We start from the raw sequence: 20,762 nt of genomic DNA on the forward strand, positions 1-20,762 counted from the left end.
CAGAGAGCTACAGAGGAGGGATGACCCCTCCAAATCCTTTCCCAAAGCCTGGGATTCTCCCTACCTGACTGTCATCACCTTGGGGAAGGGGGGCTTTGCCATTTGTCCACTGCCCCCTTTCTTACTTCTTGCCTACCTTAGTAATGCACTAATTCACAACTGCTGCAGAAATGATTGAAATATTTAGACATAATGGGGGAAGTTTAATAGGGTCCAGTGGGAAACCCAGGTGTTTAGATCAGCTTAAAAATAATAACCACCTCCCCTGCCGGGGGGTTTCCATTCACAATCAGCTCCGCTTTTATTCTTAACCATAAAGGCTACCTCAGACAGGAAATTATTCACGTGATTGGTCTTTACAAGTGCTGTTGGGTTTAAACTGAGGGCTGTAGAGGTCATTAGTGGGCAGCCATGTGATTAACCTTTGCTAGCCTGTTGCTTTTCACACTTTGTTAACAGCTTCCATTATTGCCCCTCTGAGTCTTGAGGAAGCTGTTTATTGACAGTATTAAAAATGCATTGCTACAAATTCTTAAGAGCCTTGTGTTAAAGAAAAAAACACCCTCCCATCATCTTATAGCCAGCCGACTGGGGAAATGGGAAACGTCTAATTTGCCATAAAGGTTTATCAAGAAAAACTAAGTAATACTACATTTAACTCAAAGGTAGCACCTGACATCACTTCTTGTCTTACTTAGTTGTATGTTATGGTGACACCAGAGAATTTGAGGAGTGAGCTATAAAACGTCTGGACGAATTTGAGGCTCAGACTCTGTTATTTCGGAGGAATTTAGATTGTTCATAAGTTTGGGGGAGAGGGAGGGAAAGAGATTTATAAGAAAAATGTTCCTCTTGAGGAAAATAAAGCCCTTGCCCACAAAGGATGACCAAGAGTTTTAGGAAGAATTGTGTATGTGTGAGTCAGGACTTAATCTGATGTGAATAAATGATGGTTGTTGTAGTTTTCACCCCACTCCCACCCCCAGCCTGGGCTATGAAGTGTTTTGGGAGACATTTCCTACAATTGTCTGGGCAAGAAAGACCATATTGATGTTTCCCTACCAATGATGTGCTTAAAACCTCCTTAAAGGATGGCATTCTTCAAATCATCCTTGGTCCATGACTCCTCCCACTGCCCCAATGACCTTCCTGTAAGAATTCAATGGCCTTTCTATGACCCCCTACCTCAGCGTAAGATTTTTTCCCAAGCACTTTCCTTTTACTTTCTGAATCCCATGGGGGATATCTAACTCCTTGCTTCAAAAGTATCTAAAGCTTTTCCCCTCCTACGTCAAGAGTCCATCCCCAAGGAAGCAGGAGTAGAAGATGACTCTTCAAGAGATTTATCCCCTGCTGTTACATGTATACCTACAAGATACATATATATGGAATGCACGGGAAAGGAAGGTGTTAGAATTCCACCTGAAATTTCTGTGCTTAAAAGAGTAAAGGAGACAATGTACAAAAAGAGTGATCATTGATTCTCCACCCACTGCCTTGACTCAATGTGTGTTTTCTATTTTGATACTGTTACTTCTCTTATTCATATGCTGTTTAAAATATATAGCTATAGACCCAAATATTTTTCCTGGGAATGATGACATGGCAAGTATTATTTCTCTCAAAGAAAAATATAAAATAATTAATGCTCTTAAAGGAAGAGTATAGTAAGTGGGGCTACTCCCTTCTCCCAAAACTGCCTGTTGTATGTCCTAATGACCTCTATGTTTGTGTGAATTGTACAGTAGCTGGACTTTAGTTCTTACATACACATTCTGGTCAACAAATCCAAACAAACACAAAAGGTTCAATTCCCTTTTAAAATATCTTTATAACATTTTAAACTGACAAGCCACATATTCCTATATTTCACAATGGAAAGGTAGAGGGGAAATTTTTGCCAGAATAAGATTTTGTATTTTATGTCAAATTGTATCTGGAAGCTCATTTAAAAAGTGGAATTATACACCACCCACCCCCCAAAAGCAAGGATTTGAGATGAAAATGCCAAAATAACTTTAATTATAGGTTTGTTGGGGGTGTGACATTAAAATATCAGTCAGTGGAAAACTTCGCATTGTTAACCTGTCACTCAAAAATTTTGAAATTTGTGTTATACCATTACTATTTATTTGTACATTCTTGGTCTCCAATGCACATACTTGCTAGGATAAGAGCCCAAGTCATTATAACAAGTGATCCAACATTTTCACATTTATTTTAAAATTAGAATTGAACATAAATTGGTGTAGGCTTGTTAATGCAGAACCTTGGTTTCACTTATTGCAGATTTTCAAAATTAGGCTGAAATCATATATAATTTTTTAATATAAAAAATAACAAATTTTAGGCCGGGTGCAGTGGCTCGTGCCTGTAATCCCAGCACTTTGGGAGGCCAAGGCGGGTGGATCACAAGGTCAGGAGTTTGAGACCAGCCTGGCCAACATGGTGAAACCCCGTCTCTATTAAAAATACAAAAATTAGCTGGACGTGTTGGTGGGCACCCGTAATCCCGGCTACTCAGGAGGCTGAGGAAGGAGAATTGCTTGAACCCGGGAGACGGAAGTTGCAGTGAGCTGAGATCATGGCACTGCACTCCAGCCTGGGCAACAGAGCAAGACTCTATCTCAAAAAAAATTAATAAATAACAAATTTTAATTTGACCTATAATCTGTCTGTTTTTCTACAAAATTTAAAATGATATTGTGGCACTGGGGGTAAAAAAACATATAGTAGTCTCTAACATCAAGCTAGACTTATTGTAGCTAATAATTGGTTTTCTCTGCTCCCTATTCCAAACCGCATAAGAGAGGAAACCATGGAAACTGGGCCACCCTAAAGCAAAGCTTTCCAACCTCAGCTGGGCTCTCACTGATCCTCAAAAATGGTTTTACACATCCTTTGTTGACTAATTATTGCAGGAGGCCGCAGTGGCTATTTTAAACATTCGTCAACCTCCAGGGCCCACCCCTTAACTTCCTTCAATTTAACCTCACTCCTGTGAGATGACCTATGGGCCAATTTCACTGAGGAGGGCCAGGCAGCATGAACTCCTGGTGCTGGTGCGTGACCAAACTAGACATAGGCTTTGGGCTGCCTTGCTGGGTCTAGGAATATAACTGGCTGAAGTTCTCTCTGCCTACATTCCCTGCTCTGATTAGGCAGCCTCAGCTTGACAATTCATGCTTCCTTAAGGCCTACATGCTGCTGCCTGGTCCCAGCTAACCTTGATCCCTAGTCCATCACAACTTTATTTTTTAATTGACACATAATAACTGTACATATTTATGGGGTATGGTGTGATGTTTCAATACATGCATGCATTGTATGAAAAATCAGAGTATCTAACATATTCTTCTCCTCAAACATTTATCATTTCTTTGTGGTGAGAAGACTCAAACTCCTCCCTTCTCGCTATTTTGAAATTTAGAATGTAATATTCTTAACCATAGTCACCCTACTGTGCATTTTTAACAGCATTTACTCTCTTCTGCCAGTGGCCCCATTCTTGTGTCTGAGAACACGACCAGCTCTTCCTTATCCTTACAGATTTCCTTTGAGGACTCTTCCTCTACCATCATTTCCACTTCTCTGAGGCTTTATCTTTGGCTTTCGTCCTTAGTTCTCCCTCTTTTGCAGCCTCTGTCTTCACTGTCTTCCTTAGAAATCTGGCTACATATAAATGACAATATTTATCAAAATGAAGAAGTTGAGAAGAAGTACTAGTTTGATGAGGAAAGAGAATTTTAGTTTGAGGGACTAATTTCTCAGTCCCTAAACTCACATTTCTCACTTTCAGAGCCATCAATTAATTCCTCGAACTAAAATTATTTTTCCTCATCAGACTAGCACTTCTCAGCTTCCTCATCTTGATAAATATTGTTACTAATGTTCCAGAGCCATGAGTGTTCTTTCTGTCCCCATGGACAATAAATTTTCATCACACTTAGAACAAAATTCAAACTTCTTTCCATGGCCTACAGCTCTCTATGTAATCTCTGACCTCATACACCTCATACCAGGTGGTAAACGGGTATGAGGTCAGAGATCACATAGAGAACTTTAGGCCATGGAAAGAAGTTTGATTTCTTTCCATGATTTTGCCATTCTGGCCTTGTATCTGCTTCTCAAACACATTAAACTTGTTCTCTCCTTGGGGTTTCATGTGGCACTTCTCTCCTCCAGGTAGTTTCTTGTCAAATGGCCAAAATATCACCACATCAGAGAGATGGTCCTAGAAACTCTGCTACGTCACACTTTCCCCATCTTATACTTTCCCCATCACAACTGTCATGACTGATATTAAACTCTTGTTTATTTTGAAACTTGTTTATTGTTCATCTCTCTTCTCTAGAATAGAAGCTCCCTGACATTAGGAACCTGTATATTTTGCTCACTACTATAACTTTGTGGACATCAGTGTCCTATAGATCTCAATAACTGTTTGTTCTAGGAATTAATGTGTAAGTGAAGTCTGACGGATTCAACTGTCACGGCACCCCTCAAATCCATCCTGCCTTTGTCTTCCCACTGATACCACCATAGATCAAGCCCTCATTATGCAATACCATGGCACTGCCTGAGATCTTTCATGTCCCATCAACACTTCATGCTACCACTAGGTTAATATATGAGCAGCAGTTCTGATCCCGTTACCCTCTTGATAAGTGTTTAACAAATGGAACATTTCATAACCCAAATTAAGTATAAACTTATTGCCATAGCTTTTAATATCCATCCACTTATTCAATAATCATTTTAGGTACAATTGTACAAAGAAGACACCGTGTGGACTGTTGCATATATGAAGACTAAGTATACCACATTAGAGAGTTCTGTTATAGATATGTGCCGCAGATTTGAAGATAAGCAGAAGAGAAAACCCTAAGTTAGCCTGTAGGAAGTGATACTTCAGCTGACTCTTGACCAGCCAAGCAAAATACGTGAATGCATGTGTTAGAAATGGGTAGCTATTTTCTAGGAAGAGAGAATAGCATATGTGAAAGTAAACAGAGCATTGTGAGCTATGTTTGATGATTATGACAATTGGTCCAGTTTGGCAGGAGAATGGGGGGTTTTGCCAGTTAGAGCAAGAAGTGAAGCAGATTGTTCAGCAGAGACCAGATCAGCAAGGACCTTGAATTCTGTGCTAGCAACAAAAAGGCAGAACAGAGTGGCAGTTAGAAGCATATGCCCTGGACTAAGAATGTCTGGGCTTAATGCCTACCCCAACTGGGCAAATTCGTTACCCTTTCTATGCCCTTGTTTCCTCATCTGTCAAGTGGAGATAAAAATATAATAACAGTTACCTATCTCATAGGATTATTATGAGAATTAACATGTGAATTAGTATATGTAAAGCAATCAGAACAGTACCTGGCACATAATAAACACACTAATTTCCACTGTTACTCTATAAATAATGGGAAACCATTGAAGAATTATATGCAGGAAAGTGACCTAAGATTAATATCTCTTAAAGATAATTGTTACAGTAGTATATCAAATGAGTCTTAAAGAGAAAGAAACTGGAAGTAAAAAAAATCAGTTAAAATTTAAAATAATGAGTAGCTAAACCACAGCAGGAAAAAATGGGCAGGCAAAAGAAAAGAGAGGCTTGAAAGTCATTTAAGAAGCAAAATCAGGAGAATTTGGTGACAATGATGTACATGGTAAGGGTGAAAGAGTTATGGATGATTTCCAAATTTCTGACATGGGAGAACAAGTGTGTGGTGGAAGTGGTAAGCAGAATCAGAAACACAAGAGGAAGGACCGATTTTGGAGGAGAGACAATAAATTCAGCACATCAGTGATAGGCTGATGTTGCCACAGAGCAGACGTGAAAGGCTTCCACAAAGCAATTGGAATATGGGCCCAGAGCTCAGAAAAAAAACCTTTGAAACTGCATGAGTAGAAGACATGGGGTATGAAAAATAAAATCAGAAGAGGTACCTAGAGACCACCGGAGAACACCAACATAAAAGGGGAAAGAGTCTCATGAAGTAAGAGGACAGCAAGGTAAGAAGGAAATTGTGGAAAGGAGTTTTAAGAATAAGGGGGAGATCGGCTGGGTGCAGTGGTTCACGCCTGTAATCCCAGCATTTTGGGAGGCTGAGGCAGGTGGATCACCTGAGGTCGGGAGTTTGAGACCAGCCTGACCAACATGGAGAAACCCCGTGTCTACTAAAAATACAAAAATTAGCTGGCCGTGGTGGCGCATGCCTATAATCCCAGCTACTGGGGAGAGTGAGGCAGGAGAATCACTTGAACCCAGGAGGCGGAGGCTGTGGTGAGCCGAGATCATACCATTGCACCCCAGCCTGGGCAACAAGAGCAAAACTCCATCTCAAAAAAAAAGAAGGAGATCAACAATATCAGACCTTAGATGTGTTGCCTAAGATAAGAACTTTAATATGCCTTCTAGATTTGCAGTTGTGTCATTAATGAATTCAGTGAAAGCAGTTACAGAGGCAAGATAGAAGCTCACATCAGGCCACATTGAACAGTTTAGAAGCCAAATGTGAGGGTAAGAAAGAGACTTCAGACAAATCTCAGGAAGATGAGTTATGAAAGAGAAAAGAGAAGGTGATTGTTAAAGAGGAATACAGGATGAAGGTAGGTTCTTTCTTTTTTTTTTTATTTTACTTTAAGTTTTGGGATACATGTGCAGAATGTGCAGGTTTGTTACATAGGTATATATGTGCCATGGTGGTTTGGTGCACCCATCAACCCGTCATCTAGGTTTTAAGCCCCACATGCATTAGGTATTTGTCCTAATGCTCTCCCTCCCCTTGACCCCTACAGGCCCCAGTATGCGATGTTCCACTCCCTGTGTCCATGTGTTCTCATTGTTCAACCCCCACTTATGAGTGAGAACATGCGGTGTTTAGTTTTCTGTTCCTGCGTTAGTTTTCTGAGAATGATGGTTTCCAGCTTCATCCAGGTCCCTGCAAAGGACATGAACTTGTTCTTTTTTATGGCTGCATAGTATTCCATGGTGTATATGTGCCACATTTTCTTTATCTAGTCTATCATTGGTGGGCATTTGGGTTAGTTCCAAGTCTTTTCTATTGTAAATAGTGCTGCAATAAACATACGTGTGCACTTAGCCATGTTGGTGTGTTGAGGAAAAAAATGGCAGACTGAGAGAGAGAAACTCTGAAGTTCTTTCTGTCTGCCTGTCCCAATATTTCCAGTTTTATCTCACATTTGTCTCTATCTCACTCCAAATGCTCCCAAACTGGAACTATGAAGTTGAAAGAAAGCACTGGAAGGGGAGGAGGTAGACAAGAAACCAAGAATCCCTGCCTCATCATTATGCCTCCAGCCAGCGCCAAATACCTGAACTGCAACTGATGGATGATTCAGCTGTTTCTCCAGGTGTGTTGTCACATGTTTACCCCACCCAGACTAAATGCTGTTCGGGATTCAGAGGGTGTGTAAGGGAATGTGCATGTGCCTTGGAAGAGAAAATGCTACAAGTGTCTTAAACTTAATGATGAAGCTTAATCCCTCCCCCAACTCCCACAAAAAACTTCTCCATTATTTATTTATCTATTTATTTATTTTAGATGGAATCTTGTTCTGTTGCCCAGGTTGGAGTGCAGTGGTGTGATCTCGGCTCACTGCAACCTCCCGCTCCTGGGTTCAAGCAGTTCTCTGCCTCAGCCTCCCAAGTAGCTGGGATCACAGGTGCCCACCACCACACCCAGCTACTTTTTTTTTTGTATTTTTAGTAGAGATAGGGTTTCACCATCTTGGCCAGGCTGGTCTTGAACTCCTGACCTCGTGATTCACCAGCTTCGGCCTCCCAAAATGCTGGGATTGCAGGCGTAAGCCACTGCGCCCCGCCAAAACTTCTCCATTCTAAACAAACATTTGTCTATATATTGAAGATTCTTAGTGCACTTTAAATAAATTTCTAACGTTTAGCTACAAATTTATTTAATGCTCATTAATATCATTCCCATTAGGGAAGGAAACAAAATGAAAGAAAAACTAGTCTTTTCAAAGAAGTCAACATTCTTCTTTCTTGCTCTCATGGCACCTATGCTTCTCATAAAGCATTGTGATCTTATAATCCTCTTCCACCTTGGGCCTTCTGGATCTCAGCCTGCTTAATTAGCTCTCAAATAATAGCTACCAACATGGCACCTGAAGCAGATCACCTGGCTGTATGACCTTGAGCAAGTCACTTTACTTCTCAGAGTATAAATTATTTACTCAACCTACTTTCAGCTCAGTTACACTGTGATCAAATCGCATGTTAGATCTTTATCACTCGCTCTTCTGCAGGTGAAGCCATACTGCAAACCTACTGAAAAAAATCTTTTAGGATAGGTAGGAGAATTCCTGTTTCAGTTTCAAAGTCACAGCAGAAAGTTGAAACTTGCAGCTTTGGGGGAGCTTACAAGGTCATTCTAAATAATGGAAAGATCAAATAATGTTACTGCAAGCTGCTATTGTAATTCATTCTTCCATAAAGATTACCTCTGTTGTACTAGCAAGTTCAGCAAGACCTTGGGTTATCAGCCAAATAAATGCCACTTCAGTAAGTTATTGCTGCCTGGGGCCAGCTTTAACTTGCATCGTCAACTTTTTTCCTGTCTAAAGTTCTACTGTAAGTTTTGCATTCACAAACTATATTCCCTCTTGGCTTTATTGCTTGCCCTCTTGACTTTTCCCCTCCTCCTGGTTACTAAAGAGAGCCCCATTGTGTGCACTAACACTTGAGAGCTTCACCCAGTGATGTCAAAGAGTCACATTCAAATAGTTTTTGGGGATAGAACAAAATGCAAAGGCCCACTGAATACTTTCTTACCATGTGAAAATTGCTGTCTGTATCTTTGCACCACAGTTGTGGAAATTCTGTTTAAAAGAGATGTGTTCAAAAGTATATAACTGTGGCTCCCATGTATGATCATGAAACAATAGAGGAAGAATAAGTTCTGTGACAGTTTTTCAGATTTATGGTTCTGCGCAAAATTTACCAACTTTCCATTACTTGAACTGAATTCAAAATGGATTCAGAAAATGTGGTACTTGCCTAAATTACAATAAATGATAAATTTTGTTTCAACAGTCTTTCCCCCAACCCCTTTAAATTGATGGCTAAATGTACAACAAAAGGAGAAGACGAAAAACAACATACACATACTTGCCTGAAAAGGCCAAAAAATGCCACCCACATACACAGAACCACACACAGTTGCTTTATGAAGAAAAGTCAGATGCCATATAGGGTAACTATTGAACGTTAATGACATTTTTTCAACTCCATACAAATTAATCCTGCTAAAGTGCATCCAGCTTGTTTTTGTCAGTTTCTCTCCATTTAATTGTCAAGTGTAGACTCAAGACACGTCCTAGGAACGTCCTTCATAAGAACATTTCTCTCATTGCTACTTAAACATGGCCTCTCATGTACATGCTCTGCGTCACTGGCCTTCGATAATCAGTAAAGTGTTTTTGTTTGAAGAAAAATGAGTAGAATAAGCCTCTTCTAGGAAAAATCAATGGGTGTAAATAGGTAGTGGAAGTTGAGAGTACAAAGCCCAGAAACTTAATGTGCATTCTTTTTAAGGACACACTGTTCTCCTAGGATATGAAAATGCCTGATTGCCCTAATATGTTCCCCTGCATCCTAAATTGTTCTAGAGCATCTTCCACTAAGTTGCTGGAACTGATGCCTTTAAAAGCATCACCCTAGTCCCTCATATTAATAAACAGAAACCTGGTTAATCCCCACAAGGCAGATTATACTGATTTAAGGAAGGGAGGAAGGGATTCTTGTACTTATATCAAATAACAGTATGCCTAGAATGTTTGGGAATTGATAACTCGGCAGAGTTCTCAGCAGAGAAATAAAACGACATGGTAAAGTTTTGTGTTCTCCACTTTGCCTCCTTTGCTTAACTCATTCTCTCTTTCCAACTCCATGCCAAGCATTTATTTATTAATTCAACAAATGTGTATTGAGGACTAACATGTGCCAGGTACTGTTCTAGGCACTGGAATGAAATAGACAAAAATTCCTGCTTGCATTCCGCACCACTCAGACTTCTGTACCAAGTCAGAGAAGAGCTGTCTTTTCTCCCTCAGATCTTACTGATCTGCACTTTCACTGGGGAAGAAGGTCAATCATTTAAGAAAAACAGGGTTCTCATTTATTAAACAAAGGTCTTCAACAATTATTCACTCATTCATCCAACAATTATTGATGAGCGTCATGTAGATGCCAGGATCTGAGCTTCATACAGCGAACAGCAAGATAAAAAATACTCAGTCCTTGGCTTGACAGGAATTTTATATATATTTTTATATATATATTTTTATATATATATATGTAATGTCTTTCATGTGAACAAATTAACCATTGAGAGTTTTCAAATTAAATTTGAAGTTTCGAAGTCTGCTGATAGCTGGGAGTTAACTGCTTTTCCTTTTTCCCAGGCCAAGTATTTCTCCTGATGCACTTAAGTACAGACTCTGGGGATAATGGCCATGTTTTGAAAATATGCTATTGCCCAGCTTAAAAGGGGTAAGATAGATTTGGACGTGCATCTGAGTGTTCTCACTCCATTTTCTATAGTCACAGCTCTTGCTATGTTTTCAATTAGCTACAGTGACTAAAATTAACATTGCATTACACTTTTTTGATCGTGCTTTAATTTAAGCAACAATAATGATCAGTGCATAAAATAGCCCAAGTCCTTTGTTTAGGGTTTCGTGAATAGAACCATATGCCTGACCTCAACCCTTTGGGGAAAGGATATTCAGACAGTATTTTCATGGCCCCTCAACTTTTTTTTGTTGTTATTTTCCTGTTGCTTTTTTGGTCTATGTGACTTTGTTTACTCACTATATGTGGGGGGTGAGGGTGGAGTTAGAGGGTTTTTCTTTACTTCTGGAATTATGGCGTTTGAGAATGCTGGCCATTTGTCATCCATTAGTCCTCTTTTCTGCTAAGTGTTTATTCCAGAAGATTTTGGTCGAATTGTACACAGAAATAAATCCAATTAATCCATTTTTCTTTTCTTTTTCCTGTTTGATTGTGTGTGTGTGTGAGTGTGTGTGTGTATGTATGAATTAGCAGATAAACAGATATACTTTAAAGTGTTGAGATCTAGATATTCCACCTAGAGTAGGTGTTTGACAATCTATAATCCAAATGTCCTATGGGAGGCCTGCAGGGCCCTGTTAGAAGATCTTTGTCATTCCTCACCAAGGGATCACACTATGGATTTGAGCCAGATACTCCTGAGAGCAAATCCTGGCTGTCCCTCTTAGCAGTGTGCAGCTGGTCAAGTTACTTATTAACCTCACTGAACCTATCTGCTCATCTACACAATGAAAACAATAAATGTTCCTGACCTTGCTGGGTGGGTTGTAAAGATTAGAGATAACACATGTGTTGAACACAACATGGAACCTCTATGATAGGCATTCAATAACTAGCAGGCATCATAAACATTATTGATTTTGTTTCTTCCTTTTCCTCCATTCTTTTCTTTGCTCGCATCACCTGACCTCTCCCATTTCCCTTTTTTCCCTTCTTCTTGCTTTCTCATTATCCTATTCTCTACTCTCTTCTGCCAGTGTCTCAGCTCTGGGAGTGGTGTCCATAGGCATTGCTCACCCACCAACAAAGCTCGGAGACAAAGGTGTTACGGAATCTATTCTGTAACACCAGCCAAAGGAGAAACAACCAGAGAGAAAGCCATCCAGGAAATATTGTCTTATGTAGACAATATCCAGTATATTCAATCAATGCAGCATAGCTGAAATTATCCTGTTGCCCAACAATGCAGATTTTTTTTTCTGTGGGTAATATCAATCCTCAGAAATTTAGCATTTATTTGTTCATTTATTCATCCATTATAAAATATATTAAAGATATATGATGTGCTGAATTCTTTACTAAAGTTAAAGCTGTGAAAGGTGTGTTTCTTATTTATCTTTGAATCAACTCACTGTACTGATAGTTGCTGAATATATCGCAAGTGAATGGTGACCCAAAGCTTCCAGTTTTGAAGACACTAAAGAGAAAAAAGTGAAATTTTTATTCATAAAAGGAGGTCATACATATTACAGCTTCTTTTTCAATAAAATGAATCAGTAACCTCTACATGTTGGGCTCTGAACTGGATGCCAAAATACAAAGATGAAAAGATAAACATGGTCTCTGCTATTCATGCATTCATTCATTCATTCAGTAAATGTTTTCAAATGCCTACTTTGTGCTAGAATTGAACTACGGGCTGCAGATACAACAGCCCTGACAGAGATTGACTTGTACCCTGACCTCATGAACTTTATTTCCTAGTATGAAAACAGTAAAGTAAAACAAATGAACCAAAAGAAAAAAAATAAAAGAATTACAAATTATGAGGAGAGCCATAAATGAGGCAACAATGGACTAAGATGGACAGGACATCTACAATAGATAGCTTAGTAGGAGACGGGATGAATAATCTGATCATTATAGTTCAGTATTTGCTTCTCTGCCTGAACCTACTGGTTCATCATTCCCTCCTTCACCCTTAAAAAGTTTTGCAGAAGCGATAAAATATTCTAAGCTCAGTAAAGAAGCAAACACTGCGACATGAACATGACTGAATGAGCAAACAGATCTGTGTGGGGTCTCAATACTAACCCAGAAATACAAGAGAGCAAGTAATACATTTAGAATAAAGGCCAAAAGGACCACAAAAAAAGAGACAGTAATAGGGGTGGGATTGGTGGGGAGCCATCTTCTAGCCCAGGCCTGCGCTGAGTGGCAGCAGCCCTTATTAGATATTGTCATCAAAAGCATCATTGTGGCACCAAGACCTTGGATCTGCATGTGTGATTTCTTTTTTTTTTAGACAGTCTTGCTCTGTCACCCAGGCTGAAGTACAGTGGCACAATCTCGGGTCACTGCAACCTCTGCCTCCCTGGTTCAAGCGATTCTCATGCCTCAGCATCCAGAGTAGTTGGGACTACAGGTGCACACCACCACTCTCAGTTAATTTTTTGTTTTTAGTAGAGATGGGGTTTTGCTATGTTGGCCAGGCTGGGTTCGAACTCCTGGCCTCAAGTGATCTGCCCACCTGGACTTCCCAAAGTGCTGGGATTATGAGCATGAGCCACCGCACCAAGCTGACGTGTGATTTCTTAATAGCATCTCAGTGACCCTGGGGGTGTCTATAGCCTGATCTCTGAGACTGTCACTTGTCCTGCTGCCGAAGGAGCGCTATTTTGGCATTGGAGGGCCTAGGCTCACAGTCCAGCTCTGACTCTCATTAGCAGTGAGATCTTGGGCAAGTCGCTTCCCATCTCCAAGTCTGTTTTCTCTTGTGTGCAATGGATCTATTTGTCAGATCAGAACTACAGAAAACAAAATCCTTGCTAACTAATTAAAATAAGAAGAAATTTATCACTGAGTCACTTTCCAAAGCATTAGAAGGGTTAGGTAAATAGGCCTCTGCTGTTTTCTGAGACAACCACTTACCTCTGGCATCTTCCTTACTAGCAAGATGGATGCCTCATGCTGAATCTCTCTCCCGATATTCAACTTTATTACTAACCCAAGTCTTGTGAGAGTACAAGTGGTAAAATTGGAATTGCATCCAACCTCACAGCTGCAAGGGCTTGTGGAAAATATCACTGCTACATGTACAGCCTCTGCAGATGAAGAAGGCACGCCAGAAGGGGTGGGAAAAAGCAGAGCAAGCCTATCCATACAATTTGTCATAAGGGACAACAATGTATCCATTACAGGGTTATTAAAGAATTGGTATTTATGAATATGTTTCCATTTAGTAAACACTGACTTGACCTGATGACATCAGCTAGCACTCCTTGTCCCCTGACACCAGGTGCCAAAGGTACTGAGTCCAGCCTGGGAGCCCGGCTCTGAAACCCCACACATCTACCAACGCCCTGAGGCTGGACCTTGCTTCCTGTCTGATGGACCTTGCTGGCTTACAACCTGGACCCCCCTCAGCAAGCCAGAGATTCCTGCCCCCAAGCAACTTTATGTCCACGAGGTAGAGTGATGAGTACTCAAAAACCAGAAACCCAGAAAAGGAGTGAAAACGTAGAAGGGGGGGTCACTATCTCTGCCAGCAAGTGTTAGGTAAGACATCACATTTCATCATCCTTGATAATACATAATGCAGTAGGTAGAATAGAATATTACTTATCAAGAAAGACCTCAAAAAGTTTCAGTGCTTCAGCAAAAGAAATAATCAGCAAACAGACAACACACAGAACAGGAGAAAATACTCACAAACTATGCATCCACCAAAGGACTCCTATGCAGAATCTACAAGTAATTCAAACAAATCATCAAGAAAAAAAAAAAAAAAAACATGATCTCATCAAAAAGTGGGCAAAGGACATGAATAGACAATTCTCAAAGAAGATATACAAACAGCCAACATATGAAAAAATGCTCAAAATCACTAATTATCAGGGAAATGCAAATCAAAACCACAATGAGATACCACCTTACTCCTGCAAGAATGGACCATAATTAAAAAGTCAAAAACAATGGATGTTGGCACAGATGTGGTGAAAAGGGAACACTTTTACACTGCTGGGGGGAATGTAAACTAGTACAATCACCGTGGAAGTCAGTATGAAAATTCCTTAAGGAACTAAAAGTAGAACTACCATTCTATCCAGCAATCCCACTACTGGGTATCTATCCAGAGGAAAATAAGTCATTACACAAAAAAGACACATGCACATGCATGTTTATAGCAGCCCAGCTCTCAGTATCAAAGATATGGAACCATCCTAAGTGCCTATCAACCAACAAGTAAATAAAGAAAATCTGGTACATATAAACCATAGAATACTACCCTGCCATAAAAAGGAATGAAATAATGTCTTTTGCAGCAGCTTGGATGGAACTGGAGGCCATTATCCTAAGTGAAGTAACTCAGGAATGGAAAAGCAAATAGCATATGTTCTGGTTTATACATGGGAGCTAAGCTATGAGGACGCAAAGGCATAAGAATGATACAATGGACTTTGGGGACTCAGGAATAAGGGTCGGAGGGGTTGAAGGATAAAAGACTACACATTGGGCTCAGTGAACACTGCTCAGGTGCACCAAAATCTCAGAAATCACCACTAAGGAACTTATCCATGTAACCAAAAACCACCTGTACCCCCAAAAACTATTGCAATAAAAATAGAAATTAATTTTTAAAAAGTTTCAGTGGTAAGAGCTACTTTTATGACATATAAACTGTTACATGAGAATCTAGACCCCACATACTAAGCTTGATCAAAAAGGAGGATCTCTCTGGACTCTTAATCATTTTTTAAATTAAATTTTTAAAATGTAGTTTTTCTTATTGTGAAAATAGTATATGCTTATTAAAGAAATTTTTGAAAATACTGAAAAGCAGAAAGAAAATAACAACTACTTTTTATCTCATCACCCAGCATTAATGACTGTTAACCTTTTGGAAATACTTCCTTCTGAGAAATATGAACCAAAAGAAGGTGGTGAACCTACATTAATATCATGTAAAATAGACTTTAAGGTCTAATAGTGCTAAAAAGCACTATTAGAAATAAGAATGGTCACTACATAGTAATAAAAGCTTCAATTCACAAGGAACATATAACAATTTTAAACTCTTAGGTATGTGTTATGGCTTCAAAATGTATAAATACAAAATTGAGATATCAGTTAAGGGAAGGTTATATGTTCATACACTTTAACACACTTCTCTCAGTAATTGATGGATCAAACAATCCAAAAACAGCAAGGGTATAGATTTGAACAACACAAAATAACAAGCCTGATCCAAAGGACATATTTTTAGAACACTGCATCAAACTACTTGTCAAACACATGAGGGCTATTTACCAAAATTAACCATGCATTAGGTTATAAAGCAAGTCTAATACATTTCAAACACTCTCTATACACCACATCCTCAGCCCACAATGTAATAAAGATAACTTTTCAAAAAGAACATAATAACAATCTATTTCATTGGAAATTTTAAAATACATTTTAAATAACTCATGGCAAAATAAGAAATCATAATGGAAATTATATTATTATATAATTTTAAAATAAATTATATATGAAAAATAAACATCAAAACTTGAGGGATGCAGCTAAGGTATTTCTTGGAAGAAAATGTATGTTTTGCATGCCTACAGAAAAAAAAAGAAAGGCTCAAAATTAAATAAGTTAAACATGTATATTACGAAATTAGAAAATAATTAGGTTTAAACAAAGCCAGAATGTAGTTATTGAAAAGACTAATAAAATTGAGAAGTTTTTTAATAATGTTAATGAAGAGAAAAAAGAGAGAACAAATAAATAAACAATACTAAAAATGATGAGGCCATAACTACTGATGTTATATAAGTTAAAAATGATAAATTAATAGTGTGATAACTATGCCAATACATTCAAAAACTTAGGTAAAATAGATATATTCCTACAAATACATAACAAAAGTGAATGAAAAAATTTTTTAAATAAAGAAAAAAGGTATAAAATCTGAATAGGTCTATAACATTACAGTTCATCCCAAAAATGCAAGGTTGGTTTAATGTTAAGAAATATTATATTTCAGACAATGCAAGTATCACAATAAATAAAAGAGGACAAATAATCTCTGTAAGTGAAAAATATCATTTGAAGAGATGTAGAAAAAAATTACAGGAAATAAATGCACGGTTATTTATGATTTAGGAAAAATAAAAAACAACTCTTAGCAAACTAGAAATAAAAGGACCTTTCTTAACCTAATAGCAGATAACCACAAACACCTACTACAAATGTCATACTTAATGGTGAAATGTTGGAAATATTCTTTGGAAATATGTTCCCATCACTGTTATAGCATTTATTTATGAATTATAATGACCTCTTTACATGTTTGTCTCACCTCTCCCAGTTCCCTACACCCTGCCCCCAATGCTTGGTACAGTTCCTGGCACACTGCCGACATGCCATTCATGTTTGGTGAATGGATGGATGAACGAAGAAAGCAGAGTTCTTTAGTGATAATATGCAGGTTAAATAAAGGTTACCCAGTAAATTCCAATTCCCCAGTTGTATCAATTTAGCATTCAAGGGCTCTTCAAACAACATTTGAGAACTGCAAATGTATTTCCTTGTGACACTTAAGACATTCCAGATGACTCTTGTATCTCCCTAACTCTATTGGGTAAACGTCATATTCCCAACTTGTTTTCATTTACTTAGCCTTTCTGAAAATCAGTTCTCTCTCTGTAAATGGGAATAATAATAATATGCTTGACTCAGAGTTGTCGTGAGAGTTAAAAGAATGCTTATGAAGCAATTAGCACAGTTCTTGTAATCTAATAAGTATGCAACATATGTTGGTTATTGTTGTGTGGTTGCAATTATTAGTGGTAGTTGTGATTATTAGTAGCATTAAGGCTATTTCAGATTTCCATGGCATCTAATATAGTGCTTGCACATAAAAGCAACTTCTCAAAAAATGCTTGCTAAATGAGTGATGGATCTGCAATGCTGAGATATATTGATGGCTTTCAAAACAACCTGCATTGCCTTATTCATTCACTCAACAAAAATAAATTGCATGCCTGCTGTCAGATACTATACTAAATATTGGGAATACAGAGATGATTAATGATTAAGACATGATTCCAGCCTCTGAGGAGTTCATAGCATATCTAAGAACTAGATAGCATGAATATATTTTAATTTGAAAAATCTACATTGACAGGTTTCTACTTTTATGCCTATCTCTCATAAACAAGATACATTGACCCTTAACAAGACAGAATCAGCATGGAGAAAAAACAAGCTATGTCAGAGCAGAGACCCTCTCAAAATAATTTGAGCCCAGTACTAGAGAGACTTCATCTGGTTGAAGCAGTTGATCTTAAAGAACAGACAGAGAATCAAGGACATGGTATTCGAAGGGAGTCACAAACTGAGGCATGGCTTATAAGTTATTAGCAAGTGACAGTTCCATCTAGAGGATGGGCTATGGCCACTAGGGATGAGGAGTCCCAGTTGGAAGTCCCCATTAGAATTCCAATTGGGAATTCTAATGCATTAAGGTCCCCTCAATACATGGGAGAATGGATTTGAGAGAAGAGACAATGTAAGGTAAGTGAAAGCTTTTGAAGGCTTTACAGAAAGAAGTGACATTTTGGCCTTTATGCATGAATAGAATTTTGATGAGAAAATGAAGATGTCCCAGGAAGAGGAAGCAACATAAACATAGACATGGAAGTACAAACTTTCAAGTAATTTTCAAGAATCATTGAATACTTTCTGGATTCGAGCATAGTTTGTGTTTGTAATAAAGGAATGGAGTGATGGGAAGGACAGACTGCCCTCTCAGCTTCTTTCTAAGTAGGAAAAAGCCAGATATTACCCTTATTGATTGAAAGATTATGGCATAGAGTCACTAAAACTTTGAAATAGAATAAAAGCAAAAAAAAAATACGGAACCTTCACCCAATACCTCATATACTGAACTCTTCAAAAATCTCTGACAAAACTCCCTTTTTTTGAATGTATTTTTTTAAACTTTTCTTTTAGGTTTGGGGGTACATATGAAGGTTTTTTACAGAGGTAAACACATGTCATGGGGGTTTGTTGTACAGATTATTTCATCACTCAGGTATTAAGCTCAGTACCCAATAGTTATCTTTTCTGCTCCTCTCCCTCCTCGCACCCTCCACCCTCAAGTAGACCCCAGTGGCTGTTGTTTCCTTCTTAGTGTTCATAAATTTTCATCATTTAGCTCCCACTTATAAGTGAGAACATGTGGTATTTGGTTTTCTGCTCCTGCGTTAGTTTGCTAAGGATAATAGCCTCCAGCTCCATCCATGTTTCTGCAAAAGACATGAACTCATTCTTTTTTATGGCTGCATAATATTCCATGGTGTGTATGTACCACATTTTCTTTATCCAATCTGTCACTGATGGGCATTTAGGTTGATTCCATGACTTTGTTATTGTGAGTAGTGCTACAATGAACATTCAGGTGCATGTTTCTTTATGATAGGATGATTTATATTCCTCTGGGTATAGACCCAGTAATGGGATTGCTGGGTCAAATGGTAGTTCTGTTTTTAATTCTCTGAGGAATCATCATACTGCTTTCCACAATGGTTGAACTAATTTACACTCCCACCAACAGTGTATAAGTGTTCCCTTTTCTCTGCAACCTCACCAGCATCCATATTTTTTGACTGTTTAATAATAGCCATTCTAACTGGTGTGAGATGGTATCTCATTGTGGTTTTTATTTGCATTTCTCTAATTATCAGTGATACTGAAGCTTTTTTTCATATGCTTATTGGCCGCATGTATGTCTTCTTTTGAGAAATGTCTGTTCACGTCCTTTGCCCACTTTTTAATGGGGTTGTTTGCTTTTCTTTTATAAATCTGTTTAAGTTCCTTGTAGATGCTGGATATTAGACCTTTGTCAGATGCATAGTTTGCAAATATTTTCTCCCGTTCTGTAGGTTGTCAGTTTACTCTGTTGATAGTTTCTTTTGCTGTGCAGAAGCTCTTAAGTTTAATTAGATCCCACTTGTCAATTTTTGCTTTTGTTGCGACTGCTTTTGGTGTCTTTGTCATACAATCTGTGCTCGTTCCTATGTCTGACAAAACTCCTACCTTTGCTTGGTAAAACATGAGGTTTTTTTTTTAAGTGGGAGGTTCTTTGATAAGATTTTTGAAGGTATTTTAATTCAGTAAAAAATTAGCATCATGATGATGGCGAGGAAAGCCCAGAATAGATTGAAGTGCTACTGGACTGTGAAGAGAAAGAGGTCCTGAAAGGGAAATATTCAAACTTGAAATTCTGGACCCTGAAATGGCTAAATGTTCAGATACTCCAATTTCCTCTTGACTGGTTCACACACTTCTAGTTCCTTACCTACCTCACCTAAGCCCTCTTTGCCTCCCAGAAAGTGGGAAATGTCCCTCTTAAAGAGATCAAATGAAACAAGAAGAGAAACTATATATTTTGTCTGAATCCCCGATCAGCTCAGAAAGAAGGCAGAGTTGACCTAACTTAGCACCATAAACCTCACCTTTCAGCTGGTACCTTTGTGTACCCTTTCCTGATGCCAGCAACTCAGCCCATGTCTCCCACTCAGCTCTCCCAGGCTTCTTAGAACTCAGATTCCCAAGACAAAGGACAATTGAGGCCCAGTTAGTGCTCAGGTTTACTGAGAATTAAGCCATAGGCAGATACCATCAAAACACATCTCACTTGTGACCTTTCACAGCCAACGAATTGGACGGATTTTCCTTTGCTGGGGATTGAATTTAAAAAGACTTCCCAGAAGTGAAAGGTCGGCCCATGAAACCATGATATCCAGTTAAACACAGCTAAATAGAACGTTTTAGCATGACAATAAATGGAGTTATATTTAGCTGATTTGGGAAACTATCTGGCTGAGGGAAAAGCAGTACAGAGATTCTTCATCTACCACCCCTCGTCCCCTGGCTGGGAGAAGTAATGGAGTAGTACAAAGGTGAAGAATTTTACCAAATCTGTCCAGAGAGACCGTTTTTGCTTTCCCAACATCTACCATGTTCTGAGTAGGACGTGTTGGTTGAATGGCATAAAGGCTATATTGTTTTCTTGACACACACATGAAATTCTTATTAGCATGGCTGGAGCAAGATGGGCTCCAAAGGGGGAACATACCCTCAAATAACTCTCTAGGCAGCTTTGATTTCTAGATACGTATGAGGTGAAAGCACATTAGCCAAACTG

General features: G+C 38.6%; 1 long non-coding RNA gene across 2 annotated transcripts in view; it reads right to left on the reverse strand.

Annotated features, from left to right (window-relative positions):
* Positions 1-20,140, reverse strand: part of LOC129058746 (uncharacterized) — a 38,707-nt gene extending 18,567 nt beyond the window's left edge. Inside the window, exons 1-2 of one of the 2 annotated variants that reach the window (XR_008524088.2) lie at positions 20,071-20,135; positions 11,974-12,038 (exon numbers count right to left, since the gene is read on the reverse strand). This is a non-coding gene — a long non-coding RNA (uncharacterized LOC129058746). Of the gene's footprint in view, positions 1-11,973; positions 12,039-20,070 lie in introns of both variants that reach the window. The other variant, XR_008524087.2, reaches the window with a different exon arrangement.
* Positions 20,141-20,762: the final 622 nt, after the last annotated feature.

This window comes from Pongo abelii, chromosome 2 (assembly GCF_028885655.2).
Source record: "Pongo abelii isolate AG06213 chromosome 2, NHGRI_mPonAbe1-v2.0_pri, whole genome shotgun sequence".
NCBI classification, from domain to species: domain Eukaryota; kingdom Metazoa; phylum Chordata; class Mammalia; order Primates; family Hominidae; genus Pongo; species Pongo abelii.